General features: G+C 39.9%; 1 protein-coding gene across 2 annotated transcripts in view; it reads left to right on the forward strand.

The window, feature by feature from the left end:
• TBX15 (T-box transcription factor 15) overlaps nt 1–13270 on the forward strand; it is a 119180-nt gene that overhangs the window by 56714 nt on the left and 49196 nt on the right. The gene's annotated exons all lie outside the window — the stretch shown is intronic.

The following is a 13270-nucleotide window of genomic DNA, read 5'->3' on the forward strand; positions in this document are numbered from 1 at the left end:
GAATTTGTGTGACTTCAGACACATCCAGTGCTTCTTCCTTTACTCCACAGGACTTCTACAAACCAATCTTTCTTCAGGCAGAAGGCACAATGCTGTACAGCAGACCTGGGGACTCCACGGCTGTCTGTGTAGAACCATTCCTTCCTTGAAGGAGAGGGATTTCTCTGCTTTTGTATTTTGCCTTCAGCTCCACTATGTGTGATGTTTGTAGGAGCTGGTTCTCCATCCATTTTACCTGCATGACTGCTGGTATCTTTTTGTCAGGCTCTTACAGAAGAGAATTAGTATCGCTTGGCTGCGGTCGCTACTTCACAGAAATGGCTGGACTCACTGCCTCCATTTGAAGTCCCTGAAATGTTTTACATCAGACCTTGCCAATGTGTTTAACACAACTCACAGGCATAGTTCAGGCTGTGAAGTCAGGAAGCAGATAGCCTTAGGATTTAGTGGACATTTTCTTGGGAGACTGCTATGCAATTAAGATACCTCATTACCAGGGATACATCTGTCTTCTGGAAGAAGAACATAAGAACAACACTAAAACTTTTACTTTGATATCATACCACCTTCTACCCCCTTTTTGACATATGTGTCTTATCTTGCTCTGCTAAAATGTAACATTTTGTCCCAGGAATAAGTAATATTTCATTGCGTATATAGCAGGTGGCAGATCATGTTCCAAGGACTAAAGGTACAAGAGGTGCAACACAGGTGTGACCTTGAAAACATAGGTTGCTCTTCTCTATGCATTTCTTTTGTGGGTTTAATCGGCATGCCTTTGCTATAAAATCTCCTACTCTGGAAGATCTTCCTTCTCTCTTGCCACCTGTGTCTTTGCTTGGAGAAGACATCTTGTATGAAGAGACTCCTCTCACTTCTAGACTCTTATGGCATTTCAATGCTATGTTTTCTCAGTTGCGAACACATGAGAAAATCAGTATTGCACCCAGATCTTTTTTTCTACTGACAATATAATTATGGAAATGCACATACACACGAATACTGGCAGCATTCATAAAAATTTTATAAAGGGCTTACTACTGATAAAGCATGCTGTAGATGATAAAAATAATTCTGAAGAGGTGACATCCTTGCTTAAGTTAGACAGTTGGAAGAGGTGGTGAACTCTAAATGCTGTCTTTTGGATGCAAAGCCCTAGTTCTATGCTGGGCTTGGAGCGCTTTGCTGTTTTAGACTCCTTCATGGATCTACCCTGCCTCTCTTAACAATTTTGTAAAAACTTGTATCACTCAGTTCAGCCTTCTGCACATCACCAGGTACATATAATCAATAATCAATTGCTAGACAAGTATGTGATTGAATGAATAGATGGAGTCAATACTTAAGAGGTTATTGTGTCTCTGTGGTGAGGCTGTTGGATTTTAAATGTGTGGTTGGCGCTCTTCTTCTTTCACTTGAAGGGCTCTGTGTATTCCTGGCTGTGCTCAAATGTCTCTCCTCTTCACGTGCTGGAAATTAGCACTGCCAAGGACACTGCCCCCAGACGCCATAATTAAGTCACACTTACTGTTTAGAAATTGGGTGTTTAGTTCTTCCCTTTTAGCACATTAGTATACTTGTGTGTTAATTGGTGCCCAGGAGGAAGATTCTAAGAAGCTGTAAGGCAGTTGCTTCTGGGGACTTTTGAGGAAAGCCTGTTTTTCAGATTACAGGAAGTAAAACATTGCGGTGCCTGACATGAGTAGTGCAATGGCAGTGGATACCATTGGGCGTGTTGGTGAGAGGATGGAAACATGGTTTCACAGAGCGAAGGTGCACTGGCTTGGGTATGAGCTGCTATGCAACTTTAGCCAGAACAAATGCCAAGAGCCCCAGGAAAGGGCCCTGTGCTGACAGTAGCTAGCCTAAAATTCACCGGTAAGTTCTGAAGACTACTCAGTTGTTCAGGTCAATTTGTGAAGTACTTTTGACACAAGATATTTAACTTGGATATTGTCCCGTGGCTTGGGGTCCATTTTTGATGGCCTCATTTGTGCATTATTTATCGTGAATGGTTTCTGAACTCAAACTCAGCCTCTCAAATACTAATTTTGTAGGGAGAGTAAAACAAAATTAAAATTTAGGCTGTTTTAGAAAATGCTGGCATTGGTGAATATTGCATGTTCTTTTGACACTAGTCTTTCTCCTAAGTGTTTTCATAGTTGTTATCACCAGCTAAATTCTCCTCCAGCACAGCCATCCATTTAGGCCTGCCAGATATTTCAGGGCCCTGAAGTTGACCCAAATTAAATCTAAATAAATCAGAAACTGCACCAATAGGAATTGATTTCATTTCCTTGCTGGGTCTTTCAATGTTTTTATTTTATTTTTCAAAATCCAAATATTTTCCAACCACTGTATCTCCTGTTATTTTGCTGACTGGTCTAGGATAAAGCAAAACAGTTGGTTACCTGACATTGATGTGACCTTCGCCACTCATTTTATCTGGATGGATCTTTCACTTAGTAGGCCTAGGGATAGGAAGTGAAATACAAGAGGCCATTTACACTTGTGCTTCCTTAGAAAATAATGTTTAAATCGATGAAGAGATGTTAAGTATTGCTGATCATGACTGTCTTGGTGACGAGGGAGGAAAATTCCCATGTGACTTTGGCTCTTCTCTCCCAGAAGAATTAGCAACATTTTTTTTTGTTTCTTGGGAACCGTCTTGTGACCGAACAGCTTAGAACATTCTACATCTTCACATGGGCAACAGGGTAGGGTGGAAAGAACACCAACTCAAACGTCACACTAACTCATGTCCCGTTCTAACATCAGTCATGTAATACAAGAAAAGCCTTTACTTGCAAACAAGTCTTAGTCTCTACTTGTAGAAGTCCTATCAAAAAACAAAACAAGACAAATGAACAACAACAACAACAAAACCCAAACTCAAAATGACAACAAAAACAAAAACTAAGCAAAACAAAAACAAACAAAAAAACAAAGAAAAAAACAATGACAAAGGAAAAAATCCTACTTTATATTTTCTGTGACATTAATGCAACAACCTATTTACACACCCAATTTAGTGTCAGGCACCTTCTCTCCTCACTTTGAGGCACACAGAGGCTTGAAAGGTCACATCACTCATGGCATTGAGTCTTTGCCTGCTCAACAAGAAACAGATTAGAAAACACCGATGCCTGCTGCTGTCCTGCAAAGCTCCTTCACAAGACTTGCACCCAGGGGTAACTGTGGGGGCTCTAACTATCACAGGGAGAGCTGATGCTTCTTGGGTGGAGAGTGCTTGCAACAGCTAAAAAGATAAGCGCTCTTAGTCTCCTTAATTGGCTTCCTGGCACAGGGACTGCAGGCTTCAGGTTACCTTCCCCTTTCTCCCAGATTGGCTCACTTGGAGGGCATGGAGTGCTCAGGGACTCCATTCCATCACCAAAGCCATCTAAGAGGCTCAGCTGAGCACTTGCTATCATCATGATTTTAGTTTAATCCAACCTGGGTTACAGGTCAGTCCCTTGAAGCTCAGGATGGGGTATCAAATTTGGGCTCAGTCCGTACTCAGGTTAGTGCCAAATACTGTGCTTTTTCCATATTTAGAATTACTCTATGAAAAATTTCATCACCAGCTTTCTCTCTAAGCTACCTTGAAATTTGGCAGCTTGGGACCAATCTCCATTCCAGAGGGATCATTTCCTTGTGCCTGATGCCACTACCTGGATTGTAAGGTTCTGCCGTCTGTCCCAGTAGAAATGGGACTTCTGAGATAGCCAAGGGGTCTTGATATTAGAAGGATTGGAATTTAGGAAAAAAGACAAGGAGTGACTGTCTTACCAGTACCAGGTGGGAAATACCACTCCCTGTGGTCATGCACTAGTACTTAGTAGGAAAAAAACCCCCAACTCAATAAGGGTTTATTAATATATGGGCTGCATCTTTCTTCTGTAGTCATTTCAAACTTGTCTCATTTAGGGGAAATCCATAGTCTTGAAGTGATATTTTGCATCTAGTCTCAGAGAATTCTACTTCTGTGGTTGTCTTCTGCCACCAATGTTCCATACTGAAGTTCGACGGTCATACATCCATTATCTACACAGGAGGCAGGACAGAGAATTCAACATGGCTTATAGGATCCATAGGCAGGAAGCGGAAGACATAAAATCAAGATGCTGCTCATACAAAATTAAGTTTCAGCCTGTAGAGAATGAAGGCTAAAATCTACATTCTGACACCCATGGTCTTTACAAGTCATGGGCTCCACATGGCCACATAGTTTTACTTATCTCATTGCAAGAGTCTAGAAGCATGACGTTCAGTAAACAGTTGCTAGCTTGGTTGAACTTGACTTCTACCTTTGTCTCTTATGTTATTCGCCCTCCACCCTTACATACTCTAAATTCTGCCCATATTAGTTTTTTTCTTGTGTTCTAAAAACACTCAAATCCTTATTCTTGTTATTTTTGCTGCCTAAAATTTTTGCTTCATTTGTCTGAGGCTGTCGAACCTGTATTTTAAGTTTTTGCTACTCAAATGTCATTTTCTGAAGCCTTTTGCTATTGATTTGCTCTATCTTTGGCTCAAAATTGTTTAGCACTTTCTCCCTATGTTTATTGGTGCATCTAGTACAAACACACTTTGAGACATTGTATGTCCTTTCTGTCAGATTCTCAGTGGCTTAAGATCAGAAATGTGGTTTATCTTTGCCCATTAGCATATAATCTGGTTTATATGAAACAGAGTAGTTGGTGAAGTAAAATGAAACACTTTGTAAGAATATTCATTACCTCAAATCCTTGGTAAAAGCTGACAGAGTTGGACTCAGAATTAATAGTATATAATAAGGAGATTATACCTTTAATTTTTGATATCAAATTATGTATTTTCTATGTAAAGGGCTAAGCAGGGTGCCTGGCACATAGTGAGAGGCCTGTCAGGGTTAAACCTGAGTGCTTTGGCACAATTCTCACCATCTCATGTTCATTTCAGAACCCCCAATCAAAGACTGAATTGCTACAAACAGAATCAATAAATGGTTTTATCATCAGGATAAAATGTTTTTTAAAAGCAGCACCATATTTTAAACGCTCAGCTCCTAAGCATAAAGCTAAGGTAATGGAGACCCGTTGAGCCAAGAGAAAGTTCTGAAGGATCCGTGGTCTGGAAATCGGGGGCCACAGGAGTAAGTATGCTTTGTTCACTGTGCAATGAATGAGCCCAGAAGATTACTGGTTAAGGCTGGGTGCAGCGGCTCCTGCCTATAATTACAGTACTTGGGAGGGTATAAGACAGGAGGATTGCTGTGAGTTCAAGACCAAATGAAGCTATTTACTGGGTCCCATGCTGGTTTGGGCTACATAGTGAGGTCTTGTCTCAAAACACAAACACACGTGTGTGCACACATACACACATGCATATATGAATTATGAGGTCTTGTCTTAAAACACAAACAGACACATACATATATATGTATTATACATAGATACAATTATACATACACATATATCCAATAATCATATATATAAGAATTCAATTTATTGACTATAAAATAGTTCAGTAATGCCCAATTTTGACATTAAGTCCCACTATAAGCTAAGTGTATGCAGTCAAGGCATTTCTTTTCTATGGTAATCAAATCAACTTATTGTGACATAGTCTCTGTCCTTGGTCTTGGTGCTCTCTTTGCTGAGCTCCTACTCCATCATTAGACATTAGTATTAGAAGAATGTGGTTAGGAGCCCTTTTGTCAGTGGCCATCTTGGATAGGAACATTTATTTATGCATTTATATTGGCTTTGCCCTGTGAGCCACATGATGTAGCCAGCACAATGTGGGGTTTCCGAGGTTTCTTTTTTACCTTCCCCAAGTGTAACTTTATCATTTTTGCTCCTGATTTACTGAACTACCTTTTGTCACAAAGCTATTTATAAGAAGAACATTTCTGGGTCATTCCAATTAGCTACTAATAGTTATTTATTTATTGAAGAAAGAAAGCCAAAAACTCTCCCCCACCCCCGCCACAATAAAATAGCCAGAGTTTTTTTTTAACCTTTAAGAAATTAATCATTAAATTTTTTTTGCTCTCTCTATTTTATTTATTTATTTATTTATTTATTTATTTTAATTAATTTATTCATATTACATCTTGATTGTTAGCCCTTCCCCTGTTTCCTCCCATTCCTCCCTCCCTCCCACTTCCCCCCTTCTCCCCTCCCCTATGTCTGTGACTGAGGGAGACTTCTTCCCCCTATGTATGCTCTAAGATTATCGAGTCTCTTCTTGGTAACTTGCTATCCTTCTTCTGAGTGCCACCAGGCCTCCCCATCCAGGGGACATGGTCAAAAAAGGGGCACCAGAGTTCACGTGAGAATCAGATCTCACTCTCCACTCAACAGTGGAGAATATCGTGTTCGTCGGCTAGGTCTTGGTAGGGGTTCGAAGTTTACTGCCTATTTCTCCTTGGCTGGTGCCTTAGTTTGAGGAGGACCCCAGGACCCAGATCTGCCTGTCATAAAGTTCTTCTTGTAGGTTTCCAGGACCCTGTGGGTCCTATTATTTCCCCATTCTTCCATGCTACTCTCGCCTAAAGACTCAATAGGATGTCCTCTCCTCTGACCCACTTTCTTGGTAAGTAAGGTTTTTCATGGGACGTATCCCTTGGACTAGTGTTTTGATATAAGTGAGTATATACCGTTTGTCTCTTTTTGCTTCTGGGTGAACTCACTCATTATGATAATTTCTGGTCAATCCATTTGTCCACAAATTTCGGGAATTCCTCGTTTTTAATAGCTGAGTAATACTCCATAGTGTAAATGTACCATAGTTTCTTAGTCCATTCTTCTACTGAGGGACATTTAGGCTGTTTCCATGTTCTGGCTATTGTGTATAAAGCAGCTATGAACATGGTTGAGCATATGTCCCTGTTGTGTGTTAGGGCATTTTCTGGGTATATTCCAAGGAGTGGGATAGCTGGGTCTTGAGGAAGCCCTATTCCCATTTTTCTGAGAAAACGCCAGATAGCTTTCCAAAGTGGTTGTACTAGTTTGCATTCCCACCAGCAGTGAAGGAGTGTTCCTCTCTCTCCACATCCTCGCCAACATGTGGTGTCATTTGAGTTTTTGATCTTAGCCATTCTGATGGGTGTAAGATGGAATCTCAGTGTCGTTTTGATTTGCATTTCTCTGATGCCTAACGAGGATGAGCATTTCTTTAAGTGTTTCTCAGCCATTTGATATTCCTCTGTTATTTTATTTTTATTTTGCATGTTTGAGAGTTTTGCCTTTATGTATGTCTGTGTACCACGCACATGGCTGGAGCCTGAGGAGCCCAGAAGACAGGAGTGGATTCTCTGGGACTAGAGTTTCCAGTCATGGTTGATATGTTTTTGAATGGATGATCTGATTTGATTAGTATAACTGACCGTGTACTTCTTAAGTTCATCACTTAGGTAACTTGATTATATATTCCGATTAACAGGGAATTGCACTAATTCAACTATTGTTAACGTTCTTTAGAATACATTTATTTATCAGGTAAAGGAAAAGCATGTGTGCCATGGAGCACATGGAGAGGTCAGAGGACAACTTTGTAAAGCTGGCTCTTTCCTTTCACCTTTACATGGTTTCCAGGCATTGAACTCAGGTTTCCAGGCTTGCAAGAACACACGCTCACCCTCTGAGCCATCTTACTGGGCCTCAGTTGTTTTTATGTACTTTGATTTAGAAAAAATATTTTTAGAAAGGGTTAAACGTTATTTTCCTGCAGACTATGATCTTGACTTTGTGATTACTCTTTTAAGCTTCTTTTATGGTAGCTGATCTCACAGTTGGCTTTTACTTCTGTCTGTATTTTTTGAACTGTTGAACAAATGGGGTACATTTTATTTTTGAATTACAAATCAATCTTTTGTATCTACAAAACAATCAATTATTAGACATTAATGGGTACATTCAAATAATTTCACTCATAGGGTGGAGTCTATATTCTGTAATAAAGGCTCACAGGCTCTGTTTTGTATGAGTGTGGGACTCCGGGAATCTAGAATATTTTCAGTGATATAAATAGCTGTTTCTGAAAATTCTCTTTATAGTCAAACACTGCTTATGCTACCACAAACTTAGCCATTTACCTATTCTTAAAGCATGCATGGGGGTCCCCAAAGTTCTATCCTAACTCTCTCAAATCTCCCTGCCTTCTAGATTTTTATGAGACATATGAGTATCTATGTAATGGGATGGAAAACAGTGTGGTAGATACCTGCATTGGTCTCAGGATATTTCTGAATTCTTCCAATTCTAAATTGCCTTGTAACACATTTTTGAGAAGGTCTTTCTTTCTCCTCAGTAATTTTCAGAATCTAGCAGAGTGTTAACACATATTAACCACTCCACGAACACATGATTGATCAACATTAACTGGAAAACTCTCTTGGTCTGTGTTCTGCTTGTAAGTATCTGCATGGTATATAATGCGGGACCGTATGCTCATAGTTGCTAATTGTTCAGCCTAGTTCATCTGCAGCTAATCACTGAATCCCTACTCAGTCTTTTAATTTCTGTGATGTAGACCTGGGCCTTCATTCTTTTTCTTCATTTAACCTGGTTTGTTCCAGTAACTTTCATGCTTGCGTCTAATTGAGGCTTCCTGGGTATCTCTTGCATTGGAGAGGATTCTTACACTCTTCACTTCATTAGATATGGAATAGATTCTAAAAGTTTCCAGTTTGGTCTTTTCCAGGGAACAATGGGAAAATAGATCTTTTGTGGTGAAGTGACCTTGTTAAAGCTATGTGTTAATCCATTTAGTATCACATTTTGAGTCCTTGTCTTGTTCTGGACAATGTGTTAATGTGTGTGTATGTGTGTTAATGTGTGTGTGTGTGTGTGTGTGTGTGTGTGTGTGTGTGTGTGTGTGTGTGTGTGTTTAGGGGGTCTCTTATTTCCTAGTTCCCAGCCACAGTCTTCATTTCTTTTTTATTTAATTAATTTATTCAGATTACAACTAAATTGTTACCCCATCACTTGTATCCTCCTGTTCCTCCCTCCCTCCTGCTTTCACCCTATTCCCCTCCCTTGGGTCTAAGACTGAGGGGACCTCCTCTGCCACTATATGGTCATAGGCCATCGAGTCTCATCTTGGTAGCCTTCTTATTCTTTCTTTGAGTGCCATCAAGATGGGGAAATAGAAGGACCCAGAGGGTCCTAGAAACCTACAAGAAGAACATTGTGATGGGTAGATCGGGGCCCAGGGGAGTCTGCTCAAACTATTGCACTGCTCAAGGACAATACAAGTAGTAAACATCGAATCCCCTACTCTGGTCTACCCAATGGACAGGACATTCTCCACAGTTATGTGGAGAGCAGGGACTGACTCTGACATGAACTCTGGTGCCCCATATTTGACCACAGTCTTAATTTCAATCCCTCAAGTGGACTATGGTTACGTAGTGTGGTCATTTCCCCCTCCTGTTCCCCTTCCCAAACATCCAGTGATGAAATCAATGTCTAAAACTTCTCCTGGACCCTACTTTCAAAAAAGTTTATTTTATATTTACAGCACTTAATGGTGAATATATTTTAACACCTTGATCATAGGTAAGGTAAAGTTATTAGAAAATCTTTTGAGAAGTTTTAAAACATGTTACTTTTACTATCTGTGGTGTACAAGGTGCTTTTGGTGTCACAGAGACAAATGCGACTTGGAAACCCATCTCTGTCTGTGGCTGAATGTGTGGCATTACAATCGCTCTGCTACTAAAGGACATCTCGATCAAGCTAGGATGGACATTTATCACTCAGCAGCAACTCCACCTTAGACCTGTGCTAGATTAAAAAAAATCTTTGGTTAGCCCAACACATAAAACTTCACCCACACAGGTAGAGCCTGTCTGTAAAACCTTTTGGTGATTTTTAATCAGGATAGATTCTGGACTAAAGACTACGAGTAAAATAACACATTTTTGGTCAGAAACAACATATATGTAAGAAGAAGGTTGATCCTGCAGCAATGCAATTCTATTCAGAAGCAATGGATGACGACTTCGGAAGATTCTCTGGAAATGACACTTCACTTCTTGTAGTCACTGTCATCTCTATGAATGATGGCTGATGACAGAGATGATGTCTGGACTTGGGAAAGGAAATAATTGGGGCTGGAGAAAATGAGATGCGTTGTTTATAAGCCTAGAAATCAGTTATAGACAAATATGAATGGCAACAAGATGGCTTGGCTTTCTGTCTCATCCTTTTCTCATTTTTCTAATGCCAAGATCGGACCCTTGACAATACTGAAAGATCATTTGTCAATAGATATAAGCATACAACCTCAAAAGGAGGCACACATGGCCAAAAAGTATGTTAAAAAAAAGTTCAACATCACTAACAACTGGAAATCAAATCTATAGTGACACATTAACTATTCCAGCAAGGATGGGTATTCGAAAAAAGATAAGAGATAACAAGTGCTGGCCCAGATGCAGAGAAAAGAGAACTTCTGCATATTTGTTGGTGAGAATGAACATTAATTATAGCCATTGTGAAGAACAATATGGAAGGTCTTATATTTCTTAAAGTGGAATTGCCATATGATCTAGTGATCTCACTATTATGCCCAAGAGATATCTGCACTTAGTTACAATAGCCAAGAAATGAAAACAGACTATATGCCTATGTGTGCAGAGAATGTGGTGCATTTATACAATGAAGTGCTACAACACCATAAAAAGGATGAAATGGCAAAAGGTTGCCATTTGCAGCAACACAAACAGATATGGAGCCATTAGTTTCATTATAAGAATCCATATACGAAAAGACAAGCACTGCAGAATCTTACTCTAATGTGGAATCTAAAAAAAAGCTGATGTCTTAGAAACTGAATGTAGAATGGTGGTTATCTGAAGCTCATAAAAGTAGAAGTAAGGTAACTCCATCAATGACTAATAGGTTATGCTCAGTAAGTTCTGGTGTTCCAGATTTTAAAGACATTTTATTATTATTGTTTGTGTGTGCATGCATGCTTATGTGTGTGTGTGTTGTGTGTGTGTGTGTGTGTGTGTGTGTGTGTGTGTGTGTGTGTGTGTGTGTCTATGAATGTTTGCCATATGTATACAGCTTCCTTGGAGGCTGGAAGAGGCCAATGGATCTCCCGGAGCTGGGGTTACAGGTGATTGCACACATACAGTAGGTGAAGTACAAATGATCAGTAAACATGAAACAATATTCAACACACTAGGTCATTAGGGAAATATAAATAAAATAATATTGAAATGCCATCTTATCTGAGTCAGAATGGCTATCAGCGTCAGAAAGTCTGTTGTAAGATTGTGTCTTATAGGTATGACAGAGAAGCTACACTCGTGGAATCTCAACAATGCGGCTACCTAAACAAGACCTGAGCAATGACACCACCCGTTGACACGCCAGTGTGGATGGGGACATCTCACAGAGTCCTGCCTCTAGATAGAGAGCCATAGATAGTTAGCAACTGCAAAGGGAGAGGTAGCTGTACTTCCCAGGGAAAAGCTCCCTAAATGTTATAGACCACCATGTAGTCAGCCCTAAACCCATATACAAATAAACAGCACTAAATGGACTCATCAGGCTGCATTTATTATTTATTTGCACATATCTATCGACATATATCAACAATAGTGAAATAGAAGTCATAAATTTGAGAGAGAGTTGGGGGCACGGGAAGGGTTGGAGGGAAGACTGGAAGAGAAGAAACAATGTAACTATATTTTAATTAAATAACAAGATAAAAATGACAACACATTCTGGTAAGGACGTGTGAGAAAGGCAGAATTTATATACTGCTGGTGGAAAACCGGAACTAGCCAACTCACTACAGAAATCAGTATGAAGATTTCTCCAAAATCTAGAAATGGAACAACATATGACCTAGCTATACCCACTCTGGGTGTAGACCCAAACGACTGTAATCCACAACGCTAAGCAGATACTTGCAAGCTCATGCTTATTGCAGCACCATTTATCAACAGATGAATAAACAAGGAATATGTAGCCTAAGTACACAATGAGGCCTAATCAGCCATAATGAAGAGTGAAATCATATTGTCTGCTGGAAAACTGGTGCAACTGGAGATAATCGTCATATTAAGCAAAATAAGCCAGACTCAGAAAGCCAAGTACTGTATATTTCTCTCATTCATGAACCTTATCTATGGATTTATATGTATATGCACACACACACATCTATATACATATTTATAAATAGATATATGAGAATGAAGGAAGGAAAGGACTAGAAGGGATATGGGGAGAAATGGGAAAATACAGGGGAATTCATAAGGTCAAAACCGATCATCTACTTGGAAGAAAGTAAAAAAAAAAAGACATTTATCAAAGTATTACATTGTGCCCATAACCTCTACTCACGTATTTATTTAAAGGGAAAATAATCAGAACCTTTGGTGTTAAAGGGAGGGATAAACAGGTCCTTCCAGCTTGATATCATTTGACCTGCAAAGAGTATATAAGGTGACCTGAACGTGGACAGTCTTATGAGTTTTGATAATAGGCTCCTAAAAGTGAAGCTTCGGCATTTTGGAAAATTTGGTTGCGGCCTTCTCCCTCTTAGCACCCCCTTGTCCCTTCGCCCACCCCTTCTTCCTGAGGACAGAAGGCACAAGACAAGCTCACGCGGTCCGGACAACCAGATTCAGCTTTTATTTGCTCTGAATCCCACCTTCCTATTTGGATCACTCCTCCCCTCACCTACACTTCAGAAGCTAATCAAGGTGTCTCCTGTCCCCATTTCTTCCCTATGTTTCAACTGCTTTTGCTAATAACTTTTTCCATATGGTTATGTCCTTGCCTCACAAAAGAGTTTTCTTTCCCCTCCATCAAAAGGGATCTGATTGGAGTCTTAGGAAAAACCGTTTTCTCAAATACGTGACAGACTGCTTCTAAAGATGCCAACCTCGCTTCAGTGTGTTGGTGACCAGGGACTAGATAGGTGGAGCAAATATAACTGAGTGATGGCCCTCGATATGGAGAGTCAGGGAGTGAGAGGGCATGACGCCGGGAGCGATGAGTCAAACAGTCCTAGAGATGGAGTCTGACTTTATGGTTTTCACAAAATGTGGATTTATTTTGTCACTCCAGTTTGGCCTCATTCCTTTCAACATGGAGGCATTAGTATTCTTTATTTTGCTTCTTGCAGAACAATTTTCTTCAGTTGTTGCTAAAACTTACTAAAATGCCAGATGTCATGTTGGAAATACAGAACCTGAAAGAAGGCTGTAAATCACAAAAAAAACAAACCATAAAATAAACAATAAAATTCTCCGAGTGCT

The sequence above is a fragment of the Acomys minous genome (assembly GCF_964271855.1).
Source record: "Acomys minous genome assembly, chromosome: 14".
Lineage (NCBI taxonomy): Eukaryota > Metazoa > Chordata > Mammalia > Rodentia > Muridae > Acomys > Acomys minous.